This window comes from Schistocerca nitens, chromosome 2, assembly GCF_023898315.1.
Source record: "Schistocerca nitens isolate TAMUIC-IGC-003100 chromosome 2, iqSchNite1.1, whole genome shotgun sequence".
Taxonomy (NCBI): domain Eukaryota; kingdom Metazoa; phylum Arthropoda; class Insecta; order Orthoptera; family Acrididae; genus Schistocerca; species Schistocerca nitens.
In genome coordinates, this window is record NC_064615.1 from 261,881,069 (window position 1) to 261,902,859 (window position 21,791).

General features: G+C 45.5%; 1 pseudogene; it reads left to right on the forward strand.

Annotated features, from left to right (window-relative positions):
- The first annotated feature begins 239 nt into the window (after positions 1-239).
- LOC126237903 (5S ribosomal RNA) lies at positions 240-358 on the forward strand (annotated as a pseudogene).
- The last annotated feature ends 21,433 nt before the right edge of the window (positions 359-21,791 follow it).

The window sequence follows — 21,791 nt, forward strand, 5'->3', positions numbered from 1 at the left end:
TGGGTAAATTATTTCAATATGTTTAAGAATGGCTCGTTCATGTTTTTGTAGTCAGTGATCCAGCCATTCATGTTTATATGGATCAGTTTTTAATTTATATTCTTAATATATACTATCTGATCAAAAGTATCGGGACAGCCACATGTAATGCGGAACTGATGACTAGAAGAGAAGACAGGCGGATCAGGCACCTTAGAAAGAACTTGGGAATATTTTGTTGTCAGTACAGAAACAGTAAGCTAAACAGCCTTGCTGCAGCGGTAACACCGGTTCCCACCAGATCACCGAAGTTAAGCGCTGTCGGGCTTGGTTAGCACTTGGAAGGGTGACCATCCGTGTCTGCCGAGCGCTGTTGACAAGCGGGATGCACTCAGCCCTTGTGAGGCCAATTGAGGAGCTACTTGATTGAGAAGTAGTTGGTCCGGCACGAAAACTGACAACGGCCAGGAGGTCTGTGTGTTGACCACATGCTCCACCATATCCGCATACAGTGGGGCTATCGGTGAGGATGACACGGCGGTCAGTCGGTAGCGTTGGGCCTTTCGAGGCCTGTTCGGACGGAGTTGAAAGAAGCTCTGACAGCAGAATGGCTCGGTGTGGTGAGATCAGTGACTTCGAATGTGGACTAGACACTGGATGTCACCAGGGTGACAAATCCATCAGGAACACTTCACCTCTTCTAAAGCTTCCCAGATCGACTGTTGGTGATGTGATTGTCAAGTGGAAACGAGGAGAAACAATCATTGTTAGACCAAGACAAATCAAACAACATGTAGTGATGGACAGGGTGGTTGTTGTCAGGAATCGCAGGAAATCAGCCCCGGTAGCTGCGTGGTCAGCGTGACAGACTGTTAATCCTAAGGGCCCGGGTTCGATTCCCGGCTGGGTAGGAGATTTTCTCCGCTCAGGGACTGGGTGTTGTGTTGTCCTAATCATCATTTCATCCCCATCGACACGCAGGTCGCCGCAGTGGCGTCAAATCGAAAGACTTGCACCAGGCGAACGGTCTACCCGACGGGAGGCCCTAGCCACACGACATTTCATTTCAGCGGTATTAAACACTCGTCAGTTCCAAAGTACTACCAGCAATCCGTCTAGTACAATGATGTGCGCAGGGAGTTACAAAATGAAGAGAGATTAGTGTTTAACGTCCCGTCGACATTGAGGTCGATAGACGGAGGACAAGCTCGGACAGTTTCAAGCATAGAGAACGAAATTTTTTCAAAGGAACTATCTGGGAATTTGCCGGAGAAGATTAGGGAAGTCACGGAGACCCTAAATCTGCATGGCCGAACGCGGATTTAAATTGGCGTCCTTTCGAATACGAGTCCAGTGCGCTAGCCACTGCTCCACCTCGATCGGTGTGAGTTGAAAAGCTTGTAGTACAATGGTTGAGCAGCTCCTCATATACCACACATTTCTGCAGTGTGAGATGGAGTAAAGGGAAACGGCACTGGACACTGGAATGATGAATCACGCAGTAATCTGTGGCAATCCGATGAAAGGGTTTGGGCGCGGCGAATGCCTGGAGAACGTTACTGCACCCATGCGTAGTTCCAACAGTCAAGTACAGAGGAGGTGGTGTTAGGGTCTTCGAATAACTACTGCAACCTACATCCTTCTCAGTCTGCTTACTGTATTCATCTCTTGGTCTGCCTCTACGATTTTTAGCTCCCTCACTTCCCTCCAATGCTACATTGGTGATCCCTTGATGTCTCATAATGTGTCCTATTGACTGATCCCTTCCTTTGGCCAATTTGTGCCACAAACTTCTTTTCTCCCCAGTTCTTTTCAGTTCCTCCTCATTAGTTACATGATTTACCCATATTCAACAGTCTTCTATAGCACCACATTTTTGTCTAAACTGCATCGTCCATGCTTCACTTCCATACATGACTACACTCCAGACAAATACCTTCAGAAAAGACTTAATAACACTTAAATACATATTCTATGATAAAAATTTTTCTTCTTCAGAAAAGCTATTCTTGTCATTGCCTGTCTGCATTTTATATCGCCTCTACTTCGGCCATCGTCAGTTATTTTGCTGCCAAAATAGCAAAACTCATCTATTACTTCAAGTTTCTCTTTTCCTAATCTAATTCCCTCAGCATCACCTGGTTTAGTTCGACTATACTCCATTATCCTTGTTTTGCTTTTGCTGCTGTTCATCTTATATCCTCCTTTCGAGACAACGTCTACAACGTTCAATTGCTCTGTCTAGTCCTTTGGTGTCTGACAGAATTACAATATCATCCGCACACCTCAAAGTTTTTATTTCTCTTCCCTGAATTTTAATTTCTTCTCCGTATTTTTCTGTGGTTTCCTTTAATGTTTGTTCAAAGTGCAGATTGAATAGCATTGGGGATAGGTTACAACCCTGTCTCACACCCTTCTCAACCATTGCTTCCCTTTCATGTCCCTTGAGTCTTTTAACTGCCGTCTATTTTCTGTACAAATTGTAAATAACCCTTCGGTCCCTGTATTTTATACCTGCTACCTTCAGAATTTCAAAGGGAGTATCCCAGCCCACTCTGTCAAAAGCTTCCTCTGAGTCTACAAATGCTATAAACGTAGTTTTGTCTTTCGTTAACTTATCTTCTAAGTCATAGGGTCAGTATTGCCTCACGTGTTCCTACATTTCTGCGTAATCCAAACTGATGCTCCCCAAGGTTGGCTTCTACCAGGTTTTCCATTCTTCTGTAAAGAATTCGTGTTAGTATTTTGCAACCATGACTTATTAAATTGATAGTTCGGTAATTAGCACGGCTATCAACAACTGCGTTATTCGAAATTGGGATTATTACATTCCTCTTAAAGTCTCCACCTCAAGCCGTCAACCGCGGTCACGTACTCGACAATGGCCTATATCAGACTCGATTGTACGCTTCTCAAAGATTGTAATAAATGTGTTTGCCTCACGCTGGCGTTTCATTTGTATTCACTCACCTTGGCCTCCTCTAAGCAGAGTGCATGACACGACCATAGGGTTGGCTCGGCACACAAATAATCGTAAGCCTCGCTTACATCCCCACAAGCCTGTAACGTGGATGTACCTCGTAGTGACGTATTTCCGTGCCTGTAGGCGCAGTATCGCTACTGTTGGGTTAGTCAGTACATTTAAAATCGTTCTGCTCTTGTGAAAATCGTCTGCAACGTCATATCGTATTTCAGAGGCATGAATACTGGAAACTGACGTGGAGGTGGTCATAAAGTCTATACTTAAAAAATGGTGTAAGAGATATTGATAGACGATGAGCTTGGGGGAGGGGGGGGGGGGAGAAACTGATCATTGGTAATATGAATATCGTAATACTGTCCACTTCACCTTTTTGCGAGGGTAATATGCCCATTCCCTAAATCAATAAGTACGATGATACGGAGTAAAAATGAAATTTGTAACTAGTTTAAGGACTGCTTGCTAGAGAGATCGCTGCACTGTATCTTGAATGGAGTGTCATCGACAGATGTAGAAATAACTTCACCAATGCCGCAGGTTCAAATGGTTCAAATGGCTCTGAGCACTATGGGACTTAACAGCTGAGGTCATTAGAACTTAGAACTACTTAAACCTAACTAACCTAAGGACATCACACACATCCATGCCCGAGGCAGGATTCCAACCTGCGACCGTAGCGGTCGCGTGGTTCCAGAACGAAGCGCCTAGAACTGCTCTGCCACAGCGGCCGGCCATGCCGCAGGAAACTGTGTTGAAGTCATTACTGTTCATGTTGCATAATAATGACCTTGCAGACAATATTAACAGTAATCTTAGACTTTTTGCAGATGTCGCAGTTATCTACACTGGCATAAAAAATTAGTATACCTGGAAAGATGACGTTTCGATACAAAGACAGCATATGCCGGGGGTAGGGGGGGGGGGGGGTAGCAGATGTACTGGCAATCGGGTAATGGTTCCAACACAGTCCGCCAACAGATAGTGAGGTTGTATACCTAACTGAGCGCCATCTGTGCCTACCCTTCAATAGGGAACACCCACAGTGAGAAGACTGAGTGTGGTGCAAATGTTTGAAGCAAGCAAGCAACCATGCTAAAAAGACACACTCGTGCTTTCTACAGCCAACTGAGCCAGTTTGAAAGGGGTCAGATTGCTGGCCTCCAAGATGCGGGATGGTCCTTTCAGAGAATTGCCACACAAGTTGGACGTGCTGCGTCAGTTGTGCAAGGATGATAGTATCAGTGATCATGTAAACATTCTCACACCTGTAGACGTGGCTCTGGACGTCCACGCAGCACAGACGCACGCCAGGATCGTTGTGTTGTAAGGGCAGCAGTGGTGAATCGTACAGCTACTACAGCACAGATAAGAGGGTTTGTGAGCCCAGACGTGTCAACACAAACTGTTGCAAAGTGGTTACTAACATGGGCACACACACATCTAGTCATCACAGGATCAGATGGGAGATGTAATGGCGCACCATGGTCTTCAGCAGTGAAAGCACATTCTGACTACACACAAGTAATGAAAGTTTGTGTGCACAGCATGGACCTAGTGGTGCTGACTCATCCAAGACACACTGGCCTCACCCCATGCCTTTTGGTCTGGCATGTGATAAGCTATAACTCTAGTCATCACAGGATCAGATGGGAGATGTAATGGCGCACCATGGTCTTCAGCAGTGAAAGCACATTCTGACTACACACAAGTAATGAAAGTTTGTGTGCACAGCATGGACCTCATCCAAGACACACTGGCCTCACCCCATGCCTTTTGGTCTGGCATGTGATAAGCTATAACTCTCGTTCACCTTTGGTGTTTCTGGAGGAGACACTAACCAGCGCTTGGTGTGTGCCGAATGTTAGACCCATCTTTTGCCATTCTTGCATGACGTCCAAACAGGGTAATGCTCACCCACACACTGCCCATGAAACTTAATGTGCTCTACAAGATGTGCAGCAACTTCCCTGGCCAGCATAATCTCTCAACACGTCTTCAATTGCAAATATGTGGGATATGATGGTATGACAAGTTACTTAGGCAATTCATCAACCAATGACTCTTACAGAACTACGTGAACAGGTCGAGCAAGCATGACATAATGTATCCCAGGTCAATATTCGCCATCTGTACAATCGACTGAATGCCAGAGTCAGCGCGTGCTTTGCTGCCCATGGACGCTACACCATGTACTAAAATGGGTGATTCAGCATGGTTTGATACCTGGTACCTCAGAACAGCTTGTGCTATCGATTTGTAATTGTAATAATTTCATGCACTCCATATGCACTGTTGCAACAATAAATCTTGAGTGAACTGGAAACTTCTAAAAGGATGTGCTGTTTTTTTCCAGCTGTAAAGAATTATTGTCATAACAAGCTGCATAAATATTCCATCAGATCTTGATAAGATTTCACAGTGGACAAAATGCTTTAAATGTCGAGAAATGTAGAACTGTGCACTTCACAAAACGAAGAAAAGGAATACCTTATGAATATACGAGGGCCGTTCAGAAAGTAACCTCCGGTTGATTTAAAAAAATACACCAAGTTAAATAAAAATATTTTAATATATACATCTTACAACTACGTCTTTGCACTATTTTTCTACATAGTCTACATAGCGATTGAGGCACTTATCGTATCTCTTCACAAGCTTTGAAATTCCTTCTGCATAAAAATCACCCGCTTGTGCCTGGAGCCAGCCTGTGACCGCATCTTTGAGCTCTTCGTCGTCATCAAACCGCTGTGACCCGAGCCATTTCTTCAAATGCATGAAGAGGTGATAATCACTTGGCGCCAGGTCTGGGCTGTAAGGTGGATGGTTGATAACGTCCCACTTGAAGGACTCAAGAAGGGCCGTTGTTCTGCGAGCAGAGTGAGGACGGGCGTTATCGTGCAAAAAAATGATACCGGAAGTCAGCATACCACGGCGTTTGTTCTGTATACCCCGTCGTAACTTTTTTATTGTTTCACAGTACACGTCTTGATTAATGGTCGTACCACGTTCCATGAATTCAACCAGCAACACCCCTTTGGCATCCCAAAACACCGTTGCCATCAGTTTTCTGGCAGAAAAATCTTGCGAGGCTTTTCTTGGTTTGGTAGGCGAATTTGAATGTGCCCACATCTTTGATTGTTCTTTTGTCTCAGGGTTCACGTACTTAATCCAGGTTTCGTCACCGGTCACGATTCTGTTTAACAATGGTTCTCCTTCGTCCTCATAACGTGACAGAAAGTCTAATGAAGAGGCCATTCTTTGAGTTTTGTGGTGGTCGGTAAGAATTTTGGGCACCCATCGTGCACAGAACTTACGGTAACCCAATCTTGCTGTCACTATCTCGTACAAGAGAGTCTTAGAAATCTGTGGAAAACCAGTAGACAACTCCGACATTGAGAAACGTCGATTTTCACGAACTTTTGCATCAACTGTCTGAACGAGTTCGTCAGTCACCAATGATGGTCTACCGCTCCTCTGTTCATCATGAACGTTTTCTCGTCCACTTTTAAATAAACGTACCCATTCACGGACAACTCCTTCACTCATAACTCTTGGTCCATACACGGCACAAAGCTCACGATGAATAGCTGCTGCAGAATATCCTTTGGCTGTAAAAAGCCTTATGACAGCACGCACTTCACATTTGGCGGGGTTTTCTATTGCAGCACACATTTCAAACTGCCACAAAAACTAAACTAGCGCAGGAACGACGTTCACTCGACCACGGCTTGATGCCGACTGACCTGTTGAGTGCGTGAACGCACAGATGGCGTCGCTACTCTCCCACAACCCGCACTGTGACCAATCGGAGGTTACTTTCTGAGCCGCCCTCGTAATATCAATAAGTCACACTTGAAATCGGTCATCCCTTAAGTAGGATGGCAGTGGGGATTCTGGCTAGGAATTCGCTGAAACCAGCATCAGCATTTTCTTAGCTGCAGTGTCATTTACGGCTGAGACAGCTGCACACATCTTATTTCACTGTCATCAGCTTCAGCACTTCCTTACCTCCAAGACCATTCCAGGATTTAGGGTATCCTGCCACATGCTGAAGCCATGGAGGGGAGGGTTCTCCCGCCCCCTCGTGCTCCTGAATGAAGCACCTTGCCTCCTCCCCCCCCCCTCCCTGAGCACCTTCACCTCCCTGCTCTGCATCTAATGTAGCCTGAAGTGCAGTACTGCATTTGTGTTTTAGTGAGAGCGAGATTAGACTGCAGTTTACATGCATGTCATATTTTGCTGACATCAGCATTAGCATCCACCCACGAGCACCCCTTGTGCCCCGGACCCCACACTCTAGCAATTTACATGACGCACCCCCCAGCCCTGTGCTCACTGCACCTCAGCACCTGTACACTCTGCACCTCAGTGCCTGTGCTCCCTGTACCTCCATGCCCATATCAAGATAGTATAACTAATATACATTAATGTTCGTGTGTTGGAATTGTTTAAAATGCGTCCACGCAAGAAGTGTGTAAGTATTGGTCTACCTATAATTGCCAATATGTTTTGTTACTATTACAGCAGCAGTGAGTTGTAGGTATTTTTTAAAAATATCCATACACAGCTCTATCTCTCTGCAATTGTGTCTTAACAATGACAACAACTAATGAAGACATCAACTGTAAGTAAAAAAGTCCGTCTTTCTAACATCACGCTGTTAAGCACTAAATTTGCTGTATTAAAATAGATTATTTTTTGTCCACAGTGATCAGTGTGTTGACCATAAATATAGTCAAGGAACTTGCTGTTGTTGCTGTGGGATTCTAGAAACTGTAGCCAGAATACTGTTGGCAATTACGTAAATATTAACTAAAGAAGTGCGTAATTGTACTCACAGCAATCAGCGTCCCACCTCTGGCTCTGAGACTCTTATCACAATGCCACCTAATTGTCCTAACCATATGAGCATAGACATGTGCAACATGATAATAATAATGGTAGTAGAGGTCGCGAAAAAATAGTAACAACGATCGATAAAATAGTTCACCCACTTGTGAGAGAAACATCGAAGAATGAGGATGTCAAGACATATATCAACTCTCCGTGCTTTGAGGTGGTTAAGTATTAACGTTGACGGTGATGAATAGATGGAAAAAAGCAAATAAGCCTAGCTGATAGTGCATATTTTCCTTGTAGGCCAGGTGAAGTTGCAGCAGCAGCCACGTGACATGAATATAATGCTGTTCAACCAAACCTACTGTTTGAACACTAGTGGGCGTCACCATGTCAGTGTCTGTATAACATCGAATTATTACCAGTGGTAGATTGTTTATGGACTATGCGACGGTAACGCGCATGAAGTTTGACGGTTACATGAGGAACAGTACCCAGCAAGGCGCCACCCACACCCGCAGACGTCTACAGCAATTCACCGGCGACTTGGCGAAACAGGCTCGTTAGCGGAATATCATGGTGATGCTTGGGGACCTCGAACAGGATGGGATGCTGCATTTGAAGAGACTGTTCTCAAGCGCCGGCCGAAGTGGCCGTGCGGTTAAAGGCGCTGCAGTCTGGAACCGCAAGACCGCTACGGTCGCAGGTTCGAATCCTGCCTCGGGCATGGATGTTTGTGATGTCCTTAGGTTAGTTAGGTTTAACTAGTTCTGAGTTCTAGGGGACTAATGACCTCAGCAGTTGAGTCCCATAGTGCTCAGAGCCATTTGAACCATTTGAACTGTTCTCAAGCGCTTTGAGGAAGCACCTAAGACAAGTACTCGAGTGGTTGGACATGACATGGAGGTCGCTCATTGGTTAGTGGGGCGATTTAGAGGGATGACGGCCAGCATCCGTTTAGTTTCCATCCTGTCCAAGACCTAAACCATGTGGCGGACTATGAACACAGGCTAGGGTTTTATCGGTGGTTCCTGCGACGTGTTGCACGAGATCCCGACTTCCCGCCATTGTGCTGTTTACCGACGAGTGCACCCTCCATCGGTTCAAATGGCTCTGAGCACTATGGGACTTAGCATCTGTGGTCACCAGTCCCCTAGAACTTAGAACTACTTAAACCTAACTAACCTAAGGACATCACACACATCCATGCCCCAGGCAGGATTCGAACCTGCGACCGTAGCAGTCGCGCGGTTACCCTGCATCGGGAAGGCCTTTACAACACACAAAACGTTCGTTACTGGGCAAGGAGAAATCCTCACATAACGTACGTCCACGGACACCAGGAACGATTTTCGCTCAACATTTTGGCAGACATTGGGCTGGTCCGTCTACTCCTCGACTTACCAAGGCGAATTACCTTCATTTTTGCAAGAAACTCTACCCGGCCTTCTGAAAGATGTTCCCCTGGACATAAAGCTACGCATGTGGTTGCAGCCTGATGGGGCACCTGCACATAAAAGTCGTGCTGTGCGCGTATATTTGAATGTACTCTTCGACAGAATTAATGGATCGCATTCAACATGCCGTCAATCACATCAGCACAATGCCAGGAACCTTTGAAAGCGTTCGGCAAAACACCGTTCAACTTTACCAAGTTGTGTCACGTCAGAGGGCCGCCAGTTCGAGCACCTGCTTCAAGTAAACAATGCCCTAGCTACAAAAAAAGGCCCTTTTCAGGACCGACACAGTTTTTTAAGGACTTTCTATACGCGAACTAACAGCTGTTGATGGCTTCGTTCCCGGTACGTCTTATTATGAAACTACAATGGATGTGTCGGGACCCCGGCGGATTCGCCCCCCAGGGCCCCAGAGTGGAAGGCTGACACGCTACAACCGAACGTGCGGGCCGCCTTAGATAAATCTCGATCTCCGGCAAGCAAAGCACTCGCGGTCATGCGTTGTCCAGCACACCCGGCAACAGGGCAATCCCGCGGCCAATTGGAGAGCGTTGCGCCAAGTTTCTGTAGTTTAAAAATTGTGTGTTGTCGACCTACACAACATTAGTAATTTTGTTTCCTACTGGCATCAGCTATACAGTTTTAAAACTTCGTGACAATTTTTCTCCACTCTGTATACATACATACACACATTACGTTGATCCAAATGAAATCATGCATCGATTATGACTACTTACAGCGTCTACATCTGCAGCTACATACATCATCCGCAAGCCACCTTAATGCTGCATGATGGAGGATGTCTGTACCATTATTAGTCATTTCCTTTTCTGTTCCACTCGCAAACAGAGAGAGAAGAAAAACGACTGTCCATATACCTCGATACAACCCCTCTCTCTGTAAACCTACCTTCATGGCCCTTACGTGAAATGTATGTTGGCGGCAGCAGGACCGTTCTGCAGTCGAACTCAAATGTCGGTTCTCTACATTTTCTCAATAGGGGTCCTTGAAAACAATATTGCCTTCCCTCCAGTGATTCCCATTTCAATTTCAAAAGCATGTCTGTGATGCTTATGTGTTGTTTGAATCCACCAATAACAAACCTAGCAGCCCGCCTCTGTATTGCTTCAGTATCTTCCTTTAATCTGAGCTGGTGCTCAGACAGTACTCAAGAGTGGGCCGCACTAGTTTCCTATATGTGGTCCCCTTTACAGATGAACCACTGTTTCCTAAAATTCTCCCAATAAACTGAAGTCGACCATTTGCCTTCCCTACTACAATCCTTACATGTTCGTTCCACTTCATGTTGCTTTGCAACGTTACACCTAGATTTTTAATCGACGTCATGTGTCAGGTAACACACTACAAATGCTGTACTCGAACATTATGGGTTTGTTTTTCCTACTCATCTGCATTAATTTACATTTTTCTACATTTAGAGTTAGCAGCCATTCATCACACCAACTATAAATTTTGTATTATGTAAACAGAATGTGGAGGGGAAAGAAAGGAAAGGAAAGGGACGAAATAATGATGTCAGCTGCATTGGGACTTTATGAAGAATCAGTCACGATGAACGAAAATTTGTGCCAGTCTGGGACTCGAACCTGGGATCTCCTGCTTACTAGACAGTTGTGTTAACCAATACGTCACCCAGATACAGTGTTTATCACAAATACGTGGGCTACCTCGGCACGCTCCCAGGGCGACTCACATTACCACTTAGCGCCATCTATCTGCAGTCTCCAGCTTTGTCCTCCATCCTCACTAATTTTGGATTCCCTCTAGGTAGAATGTAGATCAGTATTCACACGGAAGTTTGTGGATTCATTGTCCATCGAGGCGAATCAGTTATATGAATGTGTGGTGTCCGTTCTTTCAGAGATGCGTTAGTGACCTTGTATCTTGCTACAATCACTAAAGCGGACACTTCCCTGTACACCACTGCTTCATCAACAAACTGCCAGATTTCTACTCAGCCTGTCCGTAAGATCAGTTTTGTACATAGAAAATAGCAGCAAACCTATCACACTTCCCTTGGGCACTCCTGAAGATACCCTTGTCTCTAATGGACACCTGCTGTCGACGACAACAAACTGTGTTTTGTTATTTAAGAAGTCTTTGAGCCACTCTCAGACCTGGGAACCTATTCTATATGCTTGTGTTTTTGTTAACAGTTGCCAGTGTGGCACCATGTCAAATGCCTTATGGCAGTCTAGGAATATGGAATCCACCTGTTGCCTTCATCCATGCTTCACAGGTTCTAATGTGAGAAAAGGGTGAGCGATGCTTTCTAAAACAGTGTGCTGAGTTGTGGACAGAAGCTTTTCCGTCTCAAGGAAATTTATTATATTCGAAATGGGAATATGCTCAAGGGTTATGCAGTAAATCGATGTTAAAGATGTTGGTCTGTACTTTTGCGGGTCTGCTCTTTTATCCTTCTTATATACAGGAGTCACCTACACCTTTTTCCAGTCGCTTGAGACTTTGCGCTGGGTGAAAGGTTCGCAGTAAGTGCAAGCTAAGTAAGCTGCCAGTGCTGCGGAGTACTCTTTGTAATACCGAATTGGGAGTCCACCAGAAACCAGCGACTTATTTGCTTTGGATTGTTTCTCTACAGTAATGATGCTTATACCTATGTCCTCCATACGGGAGTCTGTGTGATGGTCAGATGACGGTGTGTTTGTATGACACTCCTGCATGAATGATTTCTTAAATGTCAAATTTAAAACTTCAGCTTTACTTTTGGTATCTTCTACTGCCACTTTAGACTGGTCGACGAGTGCCTCGATAGAACCACTTAGTAATTTTATGTATGACCAAAATTTTCTCGGGTTCTCTGCGAGATTTGTTGCTAAGGTATGACGGTGGTATTTGTTGTAAGCTTCGCGCATCGACCTTCTTACAGATGCATGTATTTCCATTAACTTTTGCCTGTTGTCATTTGCGCATACTCTTTTGAATCGAGAGTGCTCAACGCTTTTCGAATATCGTTGTTAAACCAGTTGCTGCAGGTTACACAAGTCACACAAAAGAAATAATATCAGTCATATATGAGCTTTGAGACAGATGAATCATCGACTAATTATGGTGACTGTTGTTCATGAGCTTCACCGACCTGCAAGCAGAACATTTCCACATAGACATGTGAGAATACGAGCATTGGATGATTTATAGCAGGCTGATCTCGTAGATATGTGAGACTATTCACGATCAAATAACGTTTTCAAGTGTATTCTAATGTTCATAGATTCATATTCCAAATTCGCTTGGACCCTACCTGTGAAGGTAAAGACGGAAAAGGGTTACAGAGGTTTATGAACTGCTGCTGCAACGTTCTCCCATTTGAAAGCTAGTATTATCAAATGGTTGAAAAGGATGATCAAAAACCAGGTGTGGAAGCAATTTAATCTTGAAGGGATGTACAGATGAATAAAAGTCCTGACACAAAAATTGACGAATATAACTGCGCTACTCACCATACGATTAAGAAGAAACCTACAGATGTCCATGATAATGGACTTCAAAATACAGTATACAACCGTATTAAGATCGTGGATCCATGCAAGCAGAAGTGCAGCACAGATGATTTGGTACATATTTAGAAAAAGAAAACCGCGTTTGAGAAGTCCAACCTACTGAACTGGTCAACAGCACACAAACTCAAGAAACCCACATCTTAAGAGACAGTCATGGTGAAAAAAATACAGGAAATTTTTAAACAGAGGAATTACAGAAAGGCTCTGAACCAAAACTGTTCCTCGTAGAGCGGGTCATAAGACATCAAGGGAACAAGGCGCTAGTGAAATGGCTTGGCTCCTCATCAAAGCACAAAAGCTGGGTAACGCTCGCAATTTGCTACATAATAGGACATGCAAACCTCAAATCGCGCAGTAGCATGACAGGAGTGTTAGAAAATGTATCAACAGAGGTGGAGGCGGTATTCTCGAGAATCTGCCATTCGAACTTCATATCACTGGATACAGTTTTTATGGATGTCGAATGAAACTGAAACAGCACCTACCTCATGGTAAGAGGGTAATTAATATCCTAGATAGTGCATGTAAGGAGCACGACATTATTTATACTACAAATAAATATCGTCGCATTACGGACCAAATATTAATTAATAAGGCTATACAGATACGTCGGAGAAAGAATATTGGTGTAGGAGAATGTATTGCTCCATTTGTGGTCGATAAGGCACGGCATACTGAACATAAATTGGGTGCTACATAACCTTCAAGCAAATAATGAATGCAGCTTGTTACGCACTAAAGAAGAAAAAACCTATGAAATGTTTAAAGAATTGTTCCCAATCAGCGGTGACAGTGGCGGAAAGTGCCTTGAGGCAGAAAGGTGGAAGGAAAAGACATGTTAAATCGCTTAGTGTGTTTCCACTACCAAAGACATCTGGAGGAACAATTCTGTTTCTAATCCATGCATTTGCTGGGCTATCCGCCATTGGTTCATTAGCTGGGGGAGCCTCAGACATAACCTAAGCAGTGTAGTATGCACAAAACGCTGAGAATCAATTGTAATAGGCTAAAAGGCATAATATGGCCATGAAGACCTCCACTGTCGGCAAAGGCCTATATTTAAAACCATACATCAAAGGGTTTGGGTTGTGCCCAAAGTAAAACTACTAAACAGACCGCTTACAAATGCAGATCTGCTTAAAGTCAACTAAAACTCAAAATCCCAAGACATTGCGGTTCGTTTATGCGGGATGAAATTTAAAATTTTCCCGGCAAATTAAATGTTCGAAGAGGTTTCGGGATTGCAGCAGTTCGACGTAAACTTCACTCCACGATATTTCAACTGAACACATGGCAGTCATCTTCAGGTGGCCCATCAAAGACTGACGAAGACTTTTTTTTTGTTTCCTTTTTGTATTTCAATTCCCCATCGGGGCGGGCTGGCAGCAGCACATGCCCTGCTCTTCAGCTGAAAGACACAGAACAAACAATAGAAGACATTTAAAAATAACAAAGGAGAAAACATGGTGAACATAAAAATAAAAAAGGGGGAACATCATGGAAGACAATAGACAAAAAAGGGGCGACTATAAAAAGTAGATAAAAACCGTAAAAAAAGTAGTGCACACAAAAAATCACACACAAGGACAATTAGAAGAACACAAGGCACAGTATGACTGGAGCATAAAAGTATCGACGGATGGCGTAGCACATAACAAACATTGACAGTAACACTAAGTACAAGGCCAGCACACAATTAAAATCACACCTCTGAACGCACAGTAGAATGACTCCCTGACGTGGCACACTGATGATGATCAAAATGGAGGATCTGCCAGGTGCAAGGAGATGAGGGAGAATGGAAGAAGGGAGGGAGGGGAAGAGAGGGGGCGAGATGGGGGGCGGGCGCGCTGAAGACAGTCAGGTAGAGAGGGACATGGGAGGGAAAGAGGCAAGGATGGGGTGCAGGGTCTCAGGGGAGGGGGGGGGGGAAGGAGGAAAATCCGATCTGGTGGAAGGAGGTGAGAGGGAAAAGGGGGCCCTGGGGAGGGGGTGAACAAGGCCAGGTTATAGTTGGAAGGAAGGGTAGATGTCACGGTGAAGTTCATCATCCAGGAGGGGGAGGCGCTGGAAATTGCCCTGATGAAGGAGATGGAGGGTGCGGAGGTGGAGAGAGGAAGGGATACAGTGATAGAGGCGTGGCAATGGGCGAGGTGTGGAGAGGAAGATGCATAGATTTGGTGGAAGAGGAGGATGTGGGGGAAGGGGATGAGTTCATGCAGGAGCCTTGTGGGGGAAGGAAGGCGGATATGGAAGGCAAGGTGGAGCGCATGGTGTTTGAGGATTTGGAGGGCCTTGTAAAAGCGGGTGGGTGTGGAGATCCAGGAAACGCTGGCATAACAGAGGATAGGACAGATGAGGGATTTGTAGGTGTGGAGGGTGGTTGAAGGATGCAATCCCCATGTCTGGCCAGACAGGAGTTTCAGGAGGCGTCGAAGACGTTGTCCGCTCCGCCTTATATAGTGTGCTGATGGTATTGCCGTGCATGCGTCAGAGTCACGGTGACAGAAGGACTTCACTGCCCAGCTACAGTGCCCTCGCTGGTGGAACTGCAAGGATTAGCTGTCTTTGGCGTCGCCGCTCGCCACAGTCATAGGAGTATTCTAGTGTCTTCGTCTGGAGCAAATCTCAGAGATAACGGGATTCCACACATTATCCAGCTGGTAGCCCCTGTTACGATCCATTAGATTTTCCGTGATGCATATTTCAATGGATTCTTTTATAATGGAGTCCTGAAAAGATGTTGCTGAGGCAAAAATTAATCTTTTGTCATACCCTATTGAATGTCCATTGGAGACTTGCAATTGCAGACTTGCTAGGTTGCAGAAGGCGAGTGCAACATTTATGTTCTGTGCAACATTCTTCCACTGTACGTGTTGTTCGTCCTATTGTAATAGGATGACCGGAGCGGGTGACGTGGTCGGGGTTGTAGGGCGTGGCTGGGTAGAAGAAGGTGGCTGTTTTTAGCAGTCTTCCTCTTTATTGTTGGTTCTCCCAACACATTTTCCGGTAGCTCAGACCCACCGCTCATGTTGTAGTGGAGACGTGCTGATGCACGCAGTCCGGGGAATGCGACGCCGGGCTCGGTCAGAGGCTGTGCAGGCGGTAGGAGGTTAGCAGCACGAGGCCCGGCCCAGCACACCTCCTGCAGACGCGGCGGCTCGTGATGACGCCGGGAGTCGCCGGTGCAGCAGCGGGCAACGCCCCTTGCCGGCCGGTCCTCGGGGACAGCAGCACTGATGACGACGACGTGACAGCGACCAAACGCCCAAATGGTCGAACTGAATGCCGACACCCACTTCTGATGTCCTTAAATAGTGCAGTCCGCTGCTGAATCCGCCGGTTACGCGGCGCGGTGTTTATTAGAACATTCTCGATGAGTTGGCTAATGCAACCGCGCCACACACGGCCCGTGCCTGCGTAATTCTGCTCATGCCGCGTTCTGATGGTTGCCGCGCATGTACACACATACCGACGCTCGTTGCAAAACTGTGTGACCTGCATAATGCGCTGGGCGGCCTTCGTCTGCCGTTTGCCGTGAGGCTGGCGTATCGCACACTAAATCACAATTTCGCGCCATATTTCCTATAAGTAACCCCTTGTTCTCTACGATTCCTCCCTCGTATGAAAAGAATTTGTCACCGAATTCAACCATAAAGTCAAAACAACTACAGTTCACTTCACGAACACCACAAAATGCGATTGATTGACTATTTACACTGTGTTCATTCACTTCTATCCTCAGTCTAATCTTTGTCCATAAACATTACTCAGTGTTCTGCTGCAGTGCCTCACAACTGTTCAGTGACTTTGTCTGGACCCTTAGGTTAAAGGTTGGAAGGGGCGGGATTTGGGCTACCTTCCTTTTGAGCTGATAGTACACTAATCCTAAGACAAAGATAAAAATACAGGTGGCAGTGGTTGATGATCCGATAACTAGTAAGCGTCGCTTATGCTCATTACGGTACTCATGCACTCATTGAAAAAGATGTTCCATAGTTATATTCCCTCCTGAGCTGCTAGCATCCAGTCCAAAGAAGTGCGCAAAGTCATGTCTATTGTGCTATTCAAAAGAGTGAGATTTTCTTTCGTGACGAATTGCACCGGTTGGTTGGGTACATAGGACAATGTACGTGTTATGTTCATGATTGTAGCTCCAATAATCACAGCTGGTAAACGGTAAGTTGGCCCTGAAATGTCACACTGTGTGCCGTTAATTAACAGTCCCTGTCCCTGTAATTCTATTCTTTGTGTACTCCCTTGCTTACCCTGCTCATAACAAACGGAAATAACGACTGTGTTTTCCATTACTGAAAATACCCAATGTGGACCCACTTGCTCAAAGAACTGCACCGTGCCTGCTATAATTTCCTTAGGGCACTTTGCGACTGGTTCTTGAGAGTGGAATAGAGAATACTCACAAGATTTCGGAACAGTGTGTAACATTTTCGCGGGGCAGATGGTAACTGGACCTGAATGAGATTTTCACGCTGCAGCGGAGTGTGCGCTGATATGAAACTTCCTGGCAGATTAAAACTGTGTGCCCGACCGAGACTCGAACTCGGGACCTTTGCCTTTCGCGGGCAAGTACTCTATCAACTGAGCTACCGAAGAACGACTCACGCCCGGTACTCACAGCTTTACTTCTGCCAGTATCTCGTCTCCTACCTTCCAAACTTTACAGAATCTCTCCTGCGAACCTTGCAGAACTAGCACTCCAGAAAGAAAGGATACTGCGGAGACATGGCTTAGCCACAGCCTGGGGGATGTTTCCAGAATGAGATTTTCACTCTGCAGCGGAGTGTGCGCTGATATGAAACTTCTGATATGAAACTTCCTGGCAGATTAAAACTGTGTGCCCGACCGAGACTCGAACTCCAGAACTTTGCCTTTCGCGGTCAAGTGCTCTACCATCTGAGCTACCGAAGCACGACTCACGCCCGGTACTCACTGCTTTACTTCTGCCAGTATCTCGTCTCCTACCTTCCAAACTTTACAGAAGCTCTCCTGCGAACCTTGCAGACCTAGCACTCCTGAAAGAAAGGATACTGTGGAGACATGGCTTAGCCACAGCCTGGGGGATGTTTCCAGAATGAGATTTTCACTCTGCAGCGGAGTGTGCGCTGATATGAAACTTCCTGGCAGATTGAAACTGTGTGCCCGACCGAGACTCGAACTCGGGACCTTTGCCTTTTGCGGGCAAGTGCTCTACCATCTGAGCTACCGAAGCACGACTCACGCCTGGTACTCACTGCTTTACTTCTGCCAGTATCTCGTCTCCTACCTTCCAAACTTTACAGAAGCTCTCCTGCGAACCTTGTAGAACTAGCACTCCTGAAAGAAAGGATACTGCAGAGACATGGCTTAGCCACAGCCTGGGGGATGTTTCCAGAATGAGATTTTCACTCTGCAGTGGAGTGTGCGCTGATATGAAACTTCCCGGCAGATTGAAACTGTGTGCCCGACCGAGACTCGAACTCGGGACCTTTGCCTTTCACAGGCAAGTGCTCTACCATCTGAGCTACCGAAGCACGACTCACGCCCGGTACTCACAGCTTTACTTCTGCCAGTATCTCGTCTCCTACCTTACAACTTTACAGAAGCTCTCCTGCGAACCTTGCAGAACTAGCACTTCTGAAAGAAAGGATACTGTGGAGACATGGCTTAGCCACAGCCTGGGGGATGTTTCCAGAATGAGATTTTCACTCTGCAGCGGAGTGTGCGCTGATATGAAACTTCCTGGCAGATTGAAACTATGTGCCCGACCGAGACTCGAACTCGGGACCTTTGCCTTTCGCGGGCAAGTGCTCTACCATCTGAGCTACCGAAGCACGACTCACGCCTGGTACTCACAGCTTTACTTCTGCCAGTATCTCGTCTCCTACCTTCCAAACTTTACAGAAGCTCTCCTGCGAACCTTGCAGAACTAGCACTCCTGAAGGAAAGGATACTGCAGAGACATGGCTTAGCCACAGCCTGGGGGATGTTTCCAGAATGAGATTTTCACTCTGCAGTGGAGTGTGCGCTGATATGAAACTTCCTGGCAGATTGAAACTGTGTGCCCGACCGAGACTCGAACTCGGGACCTTTGCCTTTCACGGGCAAGTGCTCTACCATCTGAGCTACCGAAGCGCGACTCACGCCCGGTACTCACAGCTTTACTTCTGCCGGTATCTCGTCTCCTACCTTACAACTTTACAGAAGCTCTCCTGCGAACCTTGCAGAACTAGCACTCCTGAAAGAAAGGATACTGCGGAGACATGGCTTAGCCACAGCCTGGGGGATGTTTCCAGAATGAGATTTTCACTCTGCAGTGGAGTGTGCGCTGATATGAAACTTCCTGGCAGATTAAAACTGTGTGCCCGACCGAGACAAGAACTCGGGACCTTTGCCTTTCGCGGGCAAGTGCTCTACCATCTGAGCTACCGAAGCACGACTCACGCCCGGTACTCCTTTTTTCCTATGGACGTGCGGGATTAACCCTGCAGTTTGCTGCAACTGAGCTTGTAAGCGTGCAAAAGCTGATCGTAGTAGCTGATTTTCCCTCTGTGTGTCTTTAAACCTTGACTGGTTAGCCACCATGGAATGAAGTTCATTAAATGTAGTCTCTAATTTACGGATTTCGTCTTCAAGTGCCCAAATATTACAGTCCATCCTTAAGGTCCATTGATGTCCGGACATAATCACGTCCCCTTGTCGCGAGAACAAAACACCACTTGATATAGGACGTACCTTCAAGGCTTCAGCTAAGTTGCTACAGTGAAACAGAATAACTATGCTGAGAGATAGTGCACACCTTCCCTCTTCAGCGCAACTCATGACGCTGGAACTGCTGTTCTTACCAGAACGTCACGCCTCCTGAGAGACAAAAGAAAAACAACTCACATTAGCTCTTCCTTTTTACACATGGCCTAAGAGCATAATAGCATGTCTGATCGCTTCCGCAATTAACTTGGTTCTCTTGTTTATCTACTCCTTTCTTATTCTTTTTCTTAGGTTCATCTTTATCTCCACTAGAAGTTACTGCAGACAATGAAGGAAGTTCCTCAAAATTTCCCTGGAAAGGGCTAATTCGGCTCACATGCACAATAGTAGGGCGAGTTGGAAGCCGTAACTTGGCATTCACTGGCGATGTCATCGCGATCACCTGGAAAGGACCTTGATAACAGGATACAAATTTTTTCGTTTTGCCTTTTGGCACATACGGATTAGTCATCATCACCCATTGTCCTACATGATATTTGGGTAAAGCCGTCTTCCTATTGTGAACTTCGTCCTGTCTGTCTAACGCTTTAGTGTTCATTTTCTTCACCTGCCGCCAGATTGTTTTCAACTTTGTGGATAAATCCTTAACAGCCAAAATATCGGTTCCTGGTGGGGTCTTGAGCAATTCAAACGGAGATGGCATCTTCCGACCGAACAGTTCTGCATACGGAGACAATCCTGTACTTTCATTCTCTTTTGAGTTATACGCCGCCGTTAAAAACGCCAATAGGGTATCCCAATTGTTGTGTTGTGTTGTGAATTTACATAGTAACTTAACATCTTAGCTATTGTATGATGAACTCTCTCGGTCCGACCATTTGCCTGCGGGTGTAACGCGCTCGTTCTCAATTTCTTTACATTCAACAACTTGCATAACTGTTTCATTAAATCAGACATAAAGTTTGTCCCTTGATCTGTAATTATAGTTTCAGGTGTCCCGAATTTCAATATCCATTGATGTACCATGGCGTGAGCCACTGTTTCAGCTCGCTGGTCCGGAATAGCTGTCATAGACACATAGCGCGAGAAATGATCTATTATTGTTAAAACATAGTGAATACCCGCTGGTGTTTGCACAAATGGTCCTAAGACGTCTACGCCCAGTAATTGGAGATGTCTATCTGCTTCCGGTAGTCGTTGCAACACAATTTTCTGGTGACTCAATTCCGCCCGTTGAGCACATGGAATGCAATTCTTTACGTACTGATCGACATCTTGCCTATGCGTTGACCACCAATAACTCTGTGCTACCCTCCTTTCCGTTGCTCTTCGACCCGAATGACCAGATAACATTGCATCATGTGCTTTCCTTAAAATTTCGCTTCGCAATTTTTCTGGTACGACTATGTGTGGACCCTTCCTAGTTTTACGGTACAATATCCCGTCTTCCGCGAAGAACTGTGGCTGCAAGGTAAATCGTCGACAATCTGTGTCGGCGGTTCTTGCCTCTACCCATTCATTCTCATTTATTCCTGTGCATTCCATGGCGCATACTTTACGACTCAGACCATCCGCGTTTCCGTGCGATTTACCCGGTCAAAGAATCACTTCTAAATCGTACTCACTAAAACGCAAAGCCCACTTAGTTGATCTACTCGTTGGGTCTTTAAGCCCTAACAACCACTTAAGTGCTTCATGGTCAGTAATCACCTTGAAACGTCGTCCATACAAATAACACTGGAAATAGTTTATTCCGAAAATTAATGCCAATAACTCCTTCTCGGTTGTTGAGTAATTTTTTTCTGCGTTGTTTAGCTGAATGGAAGCATATGCTATCGGGTGTTCCTGCCCATCTATTTCCTGAGATAATACAATACCCAAAGCAAAATTGCTAGTCACAAGATAATATAAACTGTTTACTAAAATCTGGAAAAGCCAAAACCGGACTAGATGTTAACAAATTTTTTAACTTTTGAAAAGCCTCTTCGCATTCTGCTGACCAGTGAAATTTCGCTCTCTTCTTCAACAACTGTGTGAGGGGCCTTGCAATTTCCGCAAATTTTGGAATATACCTACTGTAAAAATTGGCGAGACCTAAATAAGACTGCTACTCTTTTACTTTTGTAGGTGTCGGAAAATTCATTACCGTCTCCACAAGTTTTGGATCCGTACGGACACCCTGTCCTATAATATGACCTAAATAACGGACTTCTTGCAACAAAAAATGACATTTTTCCATATGAAGAGTTAACCGCGCTGCTTTCATACCTTTGAAAACTTCGCGCAAACGGCACA